Source organism: Pollicipes pollicipes, unplaced genomic scaffold (assembly GCF_011947565.3).
Source record: "Pollicipes pollicipes isolate AB1234 unplaced genomic scaffold, Ppol_2.1 Scaffold_5724;HRSCAF=6776_pilon_pilon_pilon, whole genome shotgun sequence".
Classification (NCBI taxonomy): domain Eukaryota; kingdom Metazoa; phylum Arthropoda; class Thecostraca; order Pollicipedomorpha; family Pollicipedidae; genus Pollicipes; species Pollicipes pollicipes.
In genome coordinates, this window is record NW_023596746.1 from 11991110 (window position 1) to 12004512 (window position 13403).

General features: G+C 51.8%; 1 non-coding gene across 1 annotated transcript; it reads right to left on the reverse strand.

Annotated features, from left to right (window-relative positions):
• Window positions 1-8926: 8926 nt before the first annotated feature.
• On the reverse strand, window positions 8927-8999 carry TRNAK-CUU (transfer RNA lysine (anticodon CUU)). The gene has a single exon. It is a non-coding gene; the product is annotated as a tRNA-Lys (tRNA).
• Between the last annotated feature and the right edge of the window lie 4404 nt (window positions 9000-13403).

Sequence of the window (13403 nt, forward strand, 5' to 3'; positions counted from 1 at the left end):
GTAATTCACTTGCATGACTTGAGCAGGTCTGGAGCTCAATAAACGAGCCAGCCACTTCCCAGCTGCGCGTGCCCATTTTACGGATTGCTGCCCGCGGCCGGGATATCCCTGATGCCCTTCAGAATATCATCACGCCGCGCCATATTCGTCGGACCTTGATGGTTCCCCACGATCCGACCGCAGCTTTTAATCAAGTTTGAAGTTCCTGGGTCTTTGCATTAATATCGCCGGGGACGCGCCAGAAATTAGATTGTCTGAGCACCGCGCCGCCGCCGGCGCGCGCCGCCGTCTCGGCCGCGGCACAACGACGCTGTCGGCGGAGCTGAGCGGCGTCGACGGCGCCGGCGGCCGATCTTTGAGCGGATGGAACGGCGCCGTCATCGGGAAAGCGGTCCCGAGCCGCTGCCAAATGGACCTCGGCCGGCGGGGGAGCGTGCGATCGCCGCGACAACGACGCTGTTATGGGCCGGCTGACCCATGGCGCTGGGCGCTTGTGATGCGGGCGGCGGCGTTCCCACCTGGAATGATGGCCGAGGGATGTTGGGATTGATTCTAACTGCAAATTGATGATCAGCAGTCTGCTTGGCGATTGGTGTGAATGGGCTCGAATGGGAGGCGATAGGGACGCGATAAAGGAATACAATTATTTCTGCAAGCCTGCAACATCCGTGGCCATGAAAAGACAGACGCAAGGTCCGAGTGGAGCGCTGCGCGTCAGTGAAGACCATGCTCTCTGGTCACCACCGCGCCGGCCGTGCCACTCTCCATTTAACATCATCGGACGTTCTGGGAGGACGCCTTGGGCCCCACAGCAGAGCAACGCCAGCCGGCAGCCCGCGGGAGGCGAGACGAGGCCTCGCTCCGCCGACCGCAGCACAGCCCGTGGCCATAAATATCCCCACAATAGCGCCGCACTGCATGAAGTCTTTCAAACGGACTCGTCGGCGGGGGTTTCACGCTCGCAATTTGCTTTCAATAAAGCCGTCGACCCGCGACGGGCGCGGGGAAGCAGGCTCGTGTTGGTGATTTTATTCAGAGGGCGCCGCGCAGCCGGCGAATCAGGATGAGGGGCCCCGCCGCGAAGAAGAAAGCTGTGTCTGCAGCGGCTGATTTGATTTGATATGATCACCGTCGTTAGGGGAATGGATTGGGCCATAACTCGGGCGCTGGCTGAGCCCCTGTCGACATGGGCTTAAGGTCCCCACTACCGGGCTCAAGGCACGATTTGTAGCGACGCCGACAAAACAGGCGTGAACTATTGATCACTTAACCGCAAATGGATACTACCATGTACTATCAGCTTAGGTCCTGAAACATGCCGGCATTGTCATAGAAACACGGTCTAACATCCTCGGTATCGTATGTTATCGCATGTTTAACAACTTGCATAATGTGCGCTATTAACGTGTGCTTGCTTTGCTATTTAAATGCCTGAAACGTTCGAAGTACAAAGGCATTCGCAGCCTGCGACCCATTGGTAGACGGTTCTCAGTTAAAGGGAGTGTTCCAATTTTATATCGGGCTTTGAACTGAAGTAGCCATCTTGAAGACCTTTTGGTGCTGCTTGCATTCCTGCCCCTCTTAAGACCCAACCCCCCCCCCCCCTAGTTTCTGAGCTGCACGCCTGCGAAAATGGGGAAAGTTTTATCGAGAGGAGTAATTCAAAGTCATCTTGACACTCATAACATCCTAATAATGTCATACAAGTCCCGTCATTCTACAAGCCATGCGGAAGACAAGACCTAGAAAAATGTAGGTGTTGAGGCATTCCCATCTGGCGTTCGTGAGCACGATTTCCAGATATACCAGTCGTCAAGTGGCTCTCAATCAATGTTGTGCAAGGTACGATGGCGTAATCAAACCATGCGGCATTGAGGACCATATTTGCTAAACGGAGCATTGTGCTGTCTAGAGCAGCCTTTTCCACTTAAGAACTGTACCAATAGTTGTAAGTGAGCTTGTTTCTTCATATCTGATGCGTGCTTCAATACCTTCAGATGTGAAACCGTCCCTTTCAACGGGGATGGACACTACGCGTACAGAGTGCACAGCGCACACCCAGTGCCCAGCCAGCACAGACACACCCAGTGCCCAGCCAACACATAAACGCCCAGTGCCCAGCCAGCACATGCATACCCGGTGTCCAGCCAGCACAGACACATCCAGTGCCCAGCCAGCACATACATGCCCGGTGTCCAGCCAGCGTCTGCATGTCCAGAGTCCAGCCAGGCACGTATGCCCAGTGTCCATCCAGCGCATGCATACCCAGTGTCCAGCCAGCCGGGCAGGCCTGCCTTGCCACCGCCGGCGTACAAAGGCCCCTGACTGGCGTATTTACAGCGCTGTCGACGCCGGCAATGTCGTGCCGGCCAGCCCGGTAATTGTGCGGCGGGGGGCCGGCCGGCCGGCGGCCCATGCCCGCCGCCGAGCCGCGGGACGCCCGCCGTCACAAAGGTCCTCCGAGCGCCGGCTGTCAGCCCCCGGCGTATAAATCAGCCCGCCCCCGCCCGGCACCTTACCACCCCGCTCCGCCCACCGCTGCCGCCGATGCGCGGCATGCCGAGTACGCCCAGGAGCAATTACAAATTTAAAGGCGCTTTGCGTTTTTGCGCGGCCGGTTTTTGCGGCGGTTTCGTGCCGACAGCGGTAAGCCGGGACACGTTTGGCCGACAGCTGGCCCGGCGGCGCTCGCCGACACATTAATCACGGACCGGCTCGGTGTCGGACGGGGCATCATTAGCGGCGACCTGTCGGCTCGGAGGTGCATCTGCCCGGCCCGGACTCGACCCCTGATGCCTGACAGTAAGCCCGCGGCATTGCACGGAGGACGCTCGACCGGGCAACGATGGTGATCCCCGTCTCCCGAGGCCCGAAGAGAAACGACGCGTAAGCGATCTGCTGTTTCGGTAATGGAGACGACGCATTTCATCTCGGCAGACTGTTCTGCTCGCGACGAGTTCAAGTCGCCAGACAATCGCTCTATCTGGTACATCCTTCTCTCACACTTACGTCACAATTATGCGGTCTAAATTTTGTGGAGCTCTCTCGCCCCTTTTTTCCTTCTTTTCACTCAATTCTTATACGCCATCTAACGTTTCAACCGCAGCAGTGCCGTCGTAATTCTGGTACCTTACTACACTATTGCCACCAACATCGGACGGGGCGCGCCCACCGACAGACCCGGACGTGGGTCACCCCATACCCGCGTATATCCGTAGTGGCTACCTCGGGATCTAATATAGGGACGTCGCCGGCTCCACGAGTATCTGGGACATCATATCAGACCTGTATCAGGCCATGATGAGAGGGTCTGTGTGCAGCAAACGCATCCTGTCACCGGCAGTCCCGGTGGTTGCGCTGATCGATACTCCTGCCAGCGGTGAGAGGCACACAGAGCGCGCGAGGACGGCGCGGCCAGCACGGCTCCGGCGAGAGGCACACACAGCGCGCGAGTACGGCGCGGCCAGCACGGCTCCGGTCAAGAATACTCACATACCATCAACGTCGGGTAACTGGCACTATTTATTCTGCACTGTGATGCAAGTTTCGGCGTTATTGAACGTGCTAAAATAAACTGAAATTGGCGTATGGTCATGGTGCACATAAGTCTAAAGGTATCAAGAAAGGCGTCGTATACAACGCGTCTTTATAGAACACACTTGTTTTTTAGCCGAAGAAGGTGCGTATAACGTCGCATTCTCCCGAAGGATAATCAGTTTGACCCCATTATATATATATATATATATATATATATATATATATATATATATATCTCTCTCTCTCTCTCTCTCTCTCTTTATATGTATATATATATATATATATATATATATATATATATATATATATATATATATATATATTTATTTATATGGGAGGTGATTGAGGCGTTAATTTTGATTTGAAGTGATGCCAGATCTTGTAATTCATTCATGATGCTATAACTACCATAAGCTAGCATTTTTATAATCTATAACAAATTAACTCACGTAATTTCTTATGCCTCAATTCGTAGCTGTCTTAGACGGAATTCGACACCCACCAGTGACGAAGGCAAAGTCGTTGTTCGAGGTCGCTTTTGAGGCCATGGTTGTTCCAAACTGGGCCAACTGGGTCAAAGGCCCAGCACTTTTACTGGCCGTTTAAGACACCTCGTGGGAGCTTCTAAAACATAAAAACAGCTTCCGACGCAACAAAATTATCCCTGACATGAGAAGTCCCCGAGTTTAAAACATAAAAACAGCTTCCGACGCAACAAAATTATCCCTGACATGAGAAGTTCCCGAGTTTAAAACCGGGCCACAAACAACGAAAAGGGAGCCCCATGGCGGGAAAAGCCCCTTTAAGGCTATGCGGTCCCCTCCTGGGCAAAATTCTGGCTACGCCATTGCCACCGACCAACGTCACGCGATCCGGTAATTCACTTTGGCCTGATAGATCGCATGGCAAAAACCTGGGAATAGCCGGTTGACGACATTCTGATGCCAAATGAAAAAGCAATCGAAGACGATAATTGGAGGCCAAGTGTGCCGTGACCTTATGCTGGACAGATTGAAAACCAGAATTTTTATAGCTGGACGAGGTAAGGCTTCAGCGATCAAATCCAGCCTCGATTGCTCTGGGAAAAAGTTACCGGATGGAAAGCTACAAACGGCATAGGCTCATATCGCCTGGTAAAGGCATGGGCATCAAATGGATTTTGCAGGAATTCATTTACGAGGATCGAGGGTCATTTATTTAACCACTAGAAGTGACATATTGACGGACGAGCAATTGGTTTCATTTGAAGACCTTTCATCGACCTTCGTCCCCGTCCAGTTGTCTGCTACTCAGTTGTCGTAGCTCGGCGACCTGTCTCACCCAATCCATGCCCTATATCTCATCTACCCAGCTATTGCAGGCTCACTAGAGAGCGAGCCCACGAGGAACAGAGTCGAGGGGAAAACCTCCAATGCTGGCCGCCTGGCTGCGAGTACGTTCTTCTCATCTCCTCCTCGCCAAACACCAGTCACCGACACGCGGCTAATTCTCCGTCTGGGGTCGGGAGGGGACAATGCATGCCGTCGTCGGCGACGGTCGGGGCCGATTTGCCGCGCCGCCGCCTCCTGCGACGCCCGCCCGGCGGCCGCGACCGCGCCGGGATGACCGGACGACGGAGGCCCATTGTTCGGCCCGAGATGGCGACAGCTGATAGCGCGAGTGGTGATGTCACGCTCGGCTGGCGCTCGCTCGGCAACCTCGGCAACAACGCCCGCTGGCAGTACCTGCGGGCTGGGTCCGCTGCGAGGGCGATGGAAGGCCAAGAGGTGTCTGGAGGCTGTGCCGACTGTGAGAGAAACACGGATGAGGAATGAACTGGAGCATCGCCTAGAAGCTGCACCGGTGCGGGTCGAAAAAGGGACTAGTAAGGGACAGAGGTCCAAGAGATCCCTGATTCTTGATCGACTCGGCAGAAGATTGGAGAGATGGCAGCACCGGGTTTCTTGCCTAAAATCGCTGCCAGTGTGATACAAAGGGTGACATTAGGACGCAGCAGGTGCTCCCTGGAAAATCCTTGGTCATGGGGTGGTCATGGAGAATCGTAGACTTCAACCATTCACCGACAGTTTCCCCAGCGCATCAGAAGACCACCTTTTACGCTGCCAATAGCAAGCGTGCTGGTGATATCATTGCCTAACTAACTATGACGGCGCTTCAAAATCCCTGGTGATGCCAGTGGCCTGACGGGATGGAATTCCAATTCGTCCTCGACGTGGCCGGCGGTGGAGGAGATCCGACGTGACGCGATGTGACTAGGGGTGGCTGTCTGCACGAGCGGCGTGGCGAGCTGGAGGTGGTGACGGTCTGCACCAGCGGCGTGGCGAACTGGAGGTGGTGACGGTCTACACGGACGGCGTGGCAGCTGGAGGCACGACGATCTCAATCACTTATCTAGGCGACCGCTGTCATCCGAAATAACTGACGAATGGGGCCTGCTCTGAAGCAGCACATCAGCCTCACTTACCCCCTTAGACCCGCTCACCACCTCAGTCTCGCTCGCCCCCTCAGGCCCGCTCACCCCCTCAGACACGCTGACCCCTTTAGACCCGCCCACCTCCTCCGTCTCGCTTGTCCCACTCAGGTCCGCTCACCCCCTCAGACACGCTCACCCTCTCAGACCCGCTCACACCCTCAGACCCGCTCACCACCTCAGGCCCGCTCAACCCCTCAGGCCCGCTCACCACCTCAGGCCCGTTCAACACGCTCGTGCGTCGGCAAGCCAGGTGGTGCCAACAGACGGTCGATGGTGATCATCGTGGTTGGGAATTTAGGGATCACGAAATCGATCGGCTGCACAAGACGCTCACCTGTGCTGCCCCGCTCATTTGCCAGTACAGACGTTCGGATCTGAGTAAACGCAACCGTTGCCGACGAGTCAGGCCACCGTCATGGAGCCTTCGGCTTCACTGGAAGGCAGACTCCGCCATTCTTCTCAAAAGATCCCGACGGGTGACGATAAGACGTTCCTGTTCGGTTGCTGAACCAGAGGTGCAGAATGTTGGCACCCTCGTGCTTGCAACCGGAATAAGCCCCAGTTCGACTGGAGCTGTGTACTGGCTGACAACGCTGGTACATTTCCGTTACCATGCATTTTGGCCCGCAGTGAGTATTAGTACGGGGAACGACCAAGCGTTGCCAATTGCAAACCATCCGACCATACCAAACCATAGCCATAGATCTGTAATGGTACCGATACAGGCCCAGTACCAGTTTGTAAAAAGTGGATTCTGTCATCCTGTCACCTGGCATCACGCCTCCGGCACTCCATCATCACCGACCTAGTGTCGGCCAGTTATTCACCATAGTGTCGAATGGGTCCCTCCAGGTATGCGTGGACGGTGACCTCGGCCGAGGCCTGTTCCTTTCCAAATACCGCCCCCAACTAGCGATCTACGACGTCACATTCAATCACGTCACGCGCATATGTAAGCGTAGGCTCCGCAAAGCTGTTACGACGCAGTTAGCCGTAATAGGTACTGGGGTACGGTGCCGTCTTGCGAGGTACGCACCTCCGTCACCGGCAAATTAAACTTTGACGGGGGCGTCGGTCCCAGACGGCGCCGACGCCGCCGCCGCCGCCGCGCCGGCCGCCGGCCCTCATTAGCCGCATACCCGGTGTGCGCGGTGTCGAGCGGGTTAGCGCGCGCCGCGCCGCCCGAGCGGACGTCATTAATCTTCCGCGCCAACGGGCCGCGGGATGGCGTCCGCAGGCCACCGCCTGACGAGGCGCAGACCCCGCCGCCCCCCCCCCCCTCCCCCGCCCTCTCCTGATCGCCTGAGGCGGCGGTGGACTGCCGGAGGAGCGTCACCCCAAACATGCCAAACATGGTGGCATGTTCGGGGTGACGTCTGTCTGGTGCGATGCCTATACCTAGTGGCATGGATAAGTTTAATGTGCGACGTTTTGATACCAAAATCGTTCTTTTACTAATTGCGCTAAAAATATGATGAGCCTGTTGATAAATAGGCTATAAATCGCTTACACTACTAACCGTATGGAAGGTCCAGATGGAATAAAGGCGTAATACAGAATATTCAGTTAAAATTGCATGGCAATGAGTGAAACATTCTTGGCTAGGTAAGGCCTGGCTGCTAGGTAGGAAACAAAAAGTAGTGCCCAACAGTGCAAAATATCAGTGGGAGCTATTGGAGAGCGGGGTTTCACAGGGGTTGGTGTTGAGCCCGTTGCTCCTTATCATTTTAATGACAGACATTGAAATGGGATTACGGAGCAATGTGCTAAAATTTGTCGACGATGTTAAATCGATAGGGCTGTCGAAAAACACCGACCAAGCGAAACAAATTCAACTTGCCTTAAATAAATTAGTGAACTGGGCTTCTCCCTGGCATTTGTCTTTCAATTATGGTAAATTAAAGATGATGCGCTTCGGTAGTTCTAGCAGTGAGGGCGTTAGCTTTAAATGCGACACCAAGAATTAGACCAGATCCTGGAAGAAAAGGGTCTAGGGGCTATACGTTCTCGGGATTTAAAGGGTGACAAACATGGTGGGGCTGCTAAGAGCACATCACTTCGGATGCCGTGACTTATTAGCAGGAATGTCCATTATAAGAGAAGCAATGTTGCCAAAAAGTTGTACTTAACTTATGTCAGACCACACCCACAGTATTGTGCACAAGCTTCGCCCCATGCTTCCAGAAAGATATATATCGACTGAAAAGAGTGCAACGAAAAACAACTAGGATGATGAATGGGATTGGCGACTTAGAACGTAAGTATAGGCTTAGGGCCTTAAATTTGTGTTAACTGAAATATCGCAGACTTAGAGGAGATCTGATAGAGATATACAAGATTATGAAAGGGACAGACAAGGTGGATCTACATGAACACTGGAAATTAGGCCGAGACATGGAGGAAATAAGTTTCATTTAGCAAAAGGTAGGAGTAGGACTATGGAGAGGCAGATGCCATTCAGTCAAAAGCAGTGAACCATTGGAATGGGTTCACAACCAAAGTTGTACGAGGTCCCTCTCCATCAACATCCAAAAACCGTTTTGACGTTCCATCGGTCTTAATATCTCATTTATAGCTAAGTTCATGATGGTCAGGTGCTAAGGTTAGTTTCAAGGATGCGTACAGAGCCTGAGGTAGGCCAACCTCGATGGGCCCTTGTGGCTTTATGTTGGCCAAATGTGTTTTGTCTTTATTCCCAGGCTTTCTGTAATGGGCAGAGGGCGCTGGAGTCGCCACGATAGGAGACCCCGCTGTTCGAGAAATGATGGAATGGGTGGGTGTAAAATATAGCTGCGCGTTCGGAGCCGCAGGATTGGAATACATTTCATTAGATTTCAATCTGAGGAAAATGAAGCTAATGCGTTTGTAGCGTTTGCTGCAATCGACATGAAAAGAAAAACGTGAAAAGAAAGATTTCGCCCAACGTGGGGCTCGAACCCACGACCCTGGGATTAAGAGTCCCATGCTCTACCGACTGAGCTAGCCGGGCGACGGGCACCGGTGTGTCAAAAGATGTATGGATCATTGTTCTACTGCCAACACAAGCGCTCAGGAAGTGCTTTAATTTCGCACATAAGAATAAGCTTTGCTGTTGCGTTGCAGCTGTTCTTAACAAGCTTTAAGACGTACGTACCCAAGATAACGAAATCGATTTTACTTTTTTAAGTCAGTTGTTCAGCATACGGCTGTTAGGAAATGATATTCAGGAGCACGTTTCTGGCGGCCCTCAGTACCGCAACACCTTGGAACGACATTAGATTAATTTTTCAGTGCCTGGTTTCCTCCCTACCCAATCCATTCTAAGTTCCTGCATCACCCCGTATCACTGGGCCATGCTGTAGCCGTCAGTCAGTAATGAGCGGGGTCAAAGGACAGGTACAATAGGGCTAGTCGAGTCAGCCACAAAACCCTGCCCCCACCTTCTTCGAAGATGGACAACGATGAGGAAAACTCACCTTCAAGTGAAATGAATCCAAATCTGATCGGTTTGTTTTATAAGAACACTTCAAATGAAGTATTCCACGTTTGTATGGGGTTTTAAACTGAAATAGCCATCTTGAAGAATCTTCGGCGTTGTATGGTAATAATAACCGTAATCATGCCCCCCCCCCCCCCTCCCTCCACAAGACCTAGGGCTTTCCAGCACCTGAGCTACATGCCCGAGAAAATAGGGGAAAGGTATAGCGGGGAGAGTATTTCAAAGTCACCTTGGCATGACGTCTTAATAACGTCATTCAAATCCTGTCATCCCATAAGCCATCCGGCAACGAGGGCCAATACAAATATAATTGTCGTTGCGTTCTTCCCTGGCGTTTGTGAGCGCGATTTCCAAATATAACGGCCGTCAATTGGCTCTCAATAATTGGTGTGCAAGGCACGACGACGTAATCAAACCGTGGCGGATTGAGGAGCATATTTACTTAATAGAGAATTGTGCCGTCTAGAGCAGTCTTTCCATTCAAAATACAAACCAATAGTTATGTGGCCTCGGTTTATCATATCTGATGTATGCTTCAATATCTTTAAATGTGGAACACCCCTTTAAGGCATTTCCCAAATTGAGGTTGACCCCCAAGGTGGCATGCTGGATTTGCCCTTGGGTCAGTTCCACGGCTGCTGCGGCGAAGCACACGTCCAAGCATCCGCACAAATCCCAAAGAAAGCTCCCTGTGCGGTGTAAGCCTCGTTAAAGGGATTGTCCCAGATATCGGGGCATTTTTCAATCATATTCTCTAGTAAAATCTTAGGACCAGTTATGTCTAATTAAAGCACTGGGTAGTGCCACTACGGCACCATCGAGACATAATTAAGATATCAATTTGGCTTATTTGCCTGCCCAAATCACGCTTTCAACGCTTTGTTACAATAATGAATTTATTTTCTGTAGTCGCGATCACCGTCGTCATGACAACAGTCGTGCCAGCTTACTGGTGGGATAAAAGAACGTTTATAACGGGCTCAGCTGGCGACGACAGTCTGTTACCGGGAAGCACATTGGTTGAAGTTTGAGCCAGTGCGTCGGCATGGACCATGCGCTACTCCAGCTCCCACAGCGAAAGCGCGCCTAAAAAAGCCACTGTGGTAAACACCATTGAGAAAAATTCAAAGACATAGTGACGTTTCGTTGAATTCAAAGGATTATACCTGATGTTCGTTTTTTTGTCTAAACAGTGTTTCAAGCTTTCGTAACATTTATCATACAGTCATTTTGACAAATAAGTATGATGCAAGCATAACAGGACACACGTGTTGGAAAAAGCAAGGCAGATGAAGGGTATAACTTTCAAAGTGGGGAGCAGGGAGCCCAATGAGATTTCTCCCGCGGCAGCTGTTATTTGAAATATAAATTCTAAACTACTGAAGGGGACCCCGAGAAACTGTCAATACTGATCAAATCGTACGCGTCTGGTCTAACAGTAAGCGAAAAGTAAAAAATGGCCGTCGCTGTCCACAAATGCTGCAATTCAATCCAAACTAAACTAAATCCTGTAGCGGCATGTGGGCGGCTCCTGGGCTGGCACCAGGGCTTTGTCGTTGCGGTGGCAGGCCGACATGCTGGAACCTTGCGCCAATACTAAAGGTACCCACCTGCCAGCGTAATTTTCCTGGGTTTGCACCGGTGTTTACCCACTTATCTAGATTGGAACTGCTAGCAGGTTCTTTCGACCCTTGCGTAGCTCTTGGGTGCTTGAGTACTTCGGCCTAGGGGGACCGAAGGTACCTATCAATAAAGGGAATGGGATAAGCCTACCTTCAAGAGAAGCATAAGCTGCATTTGTGAAGACTGATATGCACGAACACCAGTCTAGATGCGTGATTGTCTACCGACCCGCCCCAGTATGGTTTGCTGGCACCAGTTTAAAGCGCCCCAGCGACACCAGCTCACCTCGCAGTGCATTTGACAAGCCGATAATTACTGATGCCAGTCAAGTCCCGACATTGGCAGCCTGCGTGCAGTTCCAGTGATGTGGGTATTGATGTTCAGGTGCGTAGGTTGCCTGCGCTCATGTACACACCATGTATGCCACTGTATCTACGGTTAGAACAACTCAGAACACGTGGGTAATGGTGAGCGACAGCTCCCCGCCCAATCGTTGCAAGGACTCTGAGGGCGGGTGTGCAGCGGCAACTAGACGCCGCCCGAACTCGTCTTATGCTCGGCATTATTGATATCAAGTTGCACGACAAATCAGCAAGAACGTTAATAGCGCTCGCGACTACCTAATTCTTGGAAGTTCTGCGCTCCAGAAACGTCGGTTGAAAACCGGGTCAAGTTATCATATCTTACATCCTAAAACCGAGACACATGATTCCTTCCATAAAGGTTTACGATTCATATTTTCCGATGTCGTCACGCACCGTCAGCATACTGACCATCAGACGCTTTTCATATATTTATAGTGTCCCTCTCGGGCATTTTAGCGCTAGCTGCACATAACGTAAACACTGTACTGAACGCGGCAGATTTTTCGGCACCATTACGGAACAATCTCCGCCTGCGTTTGTTGTCAGGATGCTTACCGTAGCACGTATATATATATATATATATATATATATATATATACCGCGGGTCGTTCCAGATTTTTCGAGCCCGTGTTCAGAGCACTCCCCGGTGGTAGGGGCGAGGCCGTGCCCTTGGCATGGGTCACCGGACGCAAGCGTCTGTTTAAAGGCAGATCATGTCCGTGAGCCCTGCGTCGCGGACGCTGCTTGGTTCAACGTTAAACCCGCCACGGAGCGACCCCCCCCCCCCCCCCGTTGCTGCCATCTCCTGGGAAAAAGCCAGCCGAGGAAAAGCTACCAAAGTTAAGGCTGATCCAAAGACCATCCGCCTACCTCAGCTCGCGCATTAACGAACTGCTCTGTCCACTTGGGCGCCGTCGTACGGTAGCGTACCTCGTGCATTGTTAAACATGCTGCAAATGCTGTGTTCACCGTATGCTGTATATGTGCAACGGCGTCTTCAAAATCTTATGCTGCAAACGCGGCAAACTACGAATCCCTTCCATCTTGCATACAGGCAAAAATGTGCTAAAAATGATGCCCTGCCATTCTTGAGTAGCAGCACACTCCTTAGTCGTACAGCGCGCGCAGTGCTTAGTCACGCTGCACGCAGTGCTTAGCCGCGGTGCATGCTTTCGGCTCCTCTCGTTGCAGAAGTCGGCCACATGCCCGAGCCTTCCTTTGCCTCCCGATCTGTTGCTGTGCTTAAACTGTCTTCGGCGGCGAGTCACGTTGGCCATACTCCACCAACTGCGTGAAGATGAGCCCAATCTGGAACCACGGGCCAAGAGGCACTGAAGCTCGCTGGTATGTTGCGGCATCATGACTGGCCCTCAGTCAAGACGATCGAGCCAGGCTCTGCTACAGATCTGCCGCAGTTCAGGCCACGTTCTTTGAGCTGAACGAGATGCATCATTTCCTGGGTCTGCTGCCGACCCGTGAGACTGACCACTGTGTGTTGCTACTTACTGCAGAAAGCGGTCGCTACACACACACACACACACACACACACACACACACACACACACACACACACACACACACACACACACACACACACACACACACACACACACACACACACACACACACACACACACACACACACACACACACACACACACACACACACACACACACACACACACACACACACACACACACACACACACATATATATATATATATATATATATATATATATATATATATATATATATATATATATATATATGTATATCTTAATTCATATGTAATGCACAGTAATGCAGCCAAACTGGAATGCGTGGGCGGCTGCCTCCTGCGACAAAAGATTGCTCGGATTTGGACTGGCCCAGACTGGCCACTGGCCAGAACTGATGTCTAATTGTCAGGCCTTGTCGATTATCCG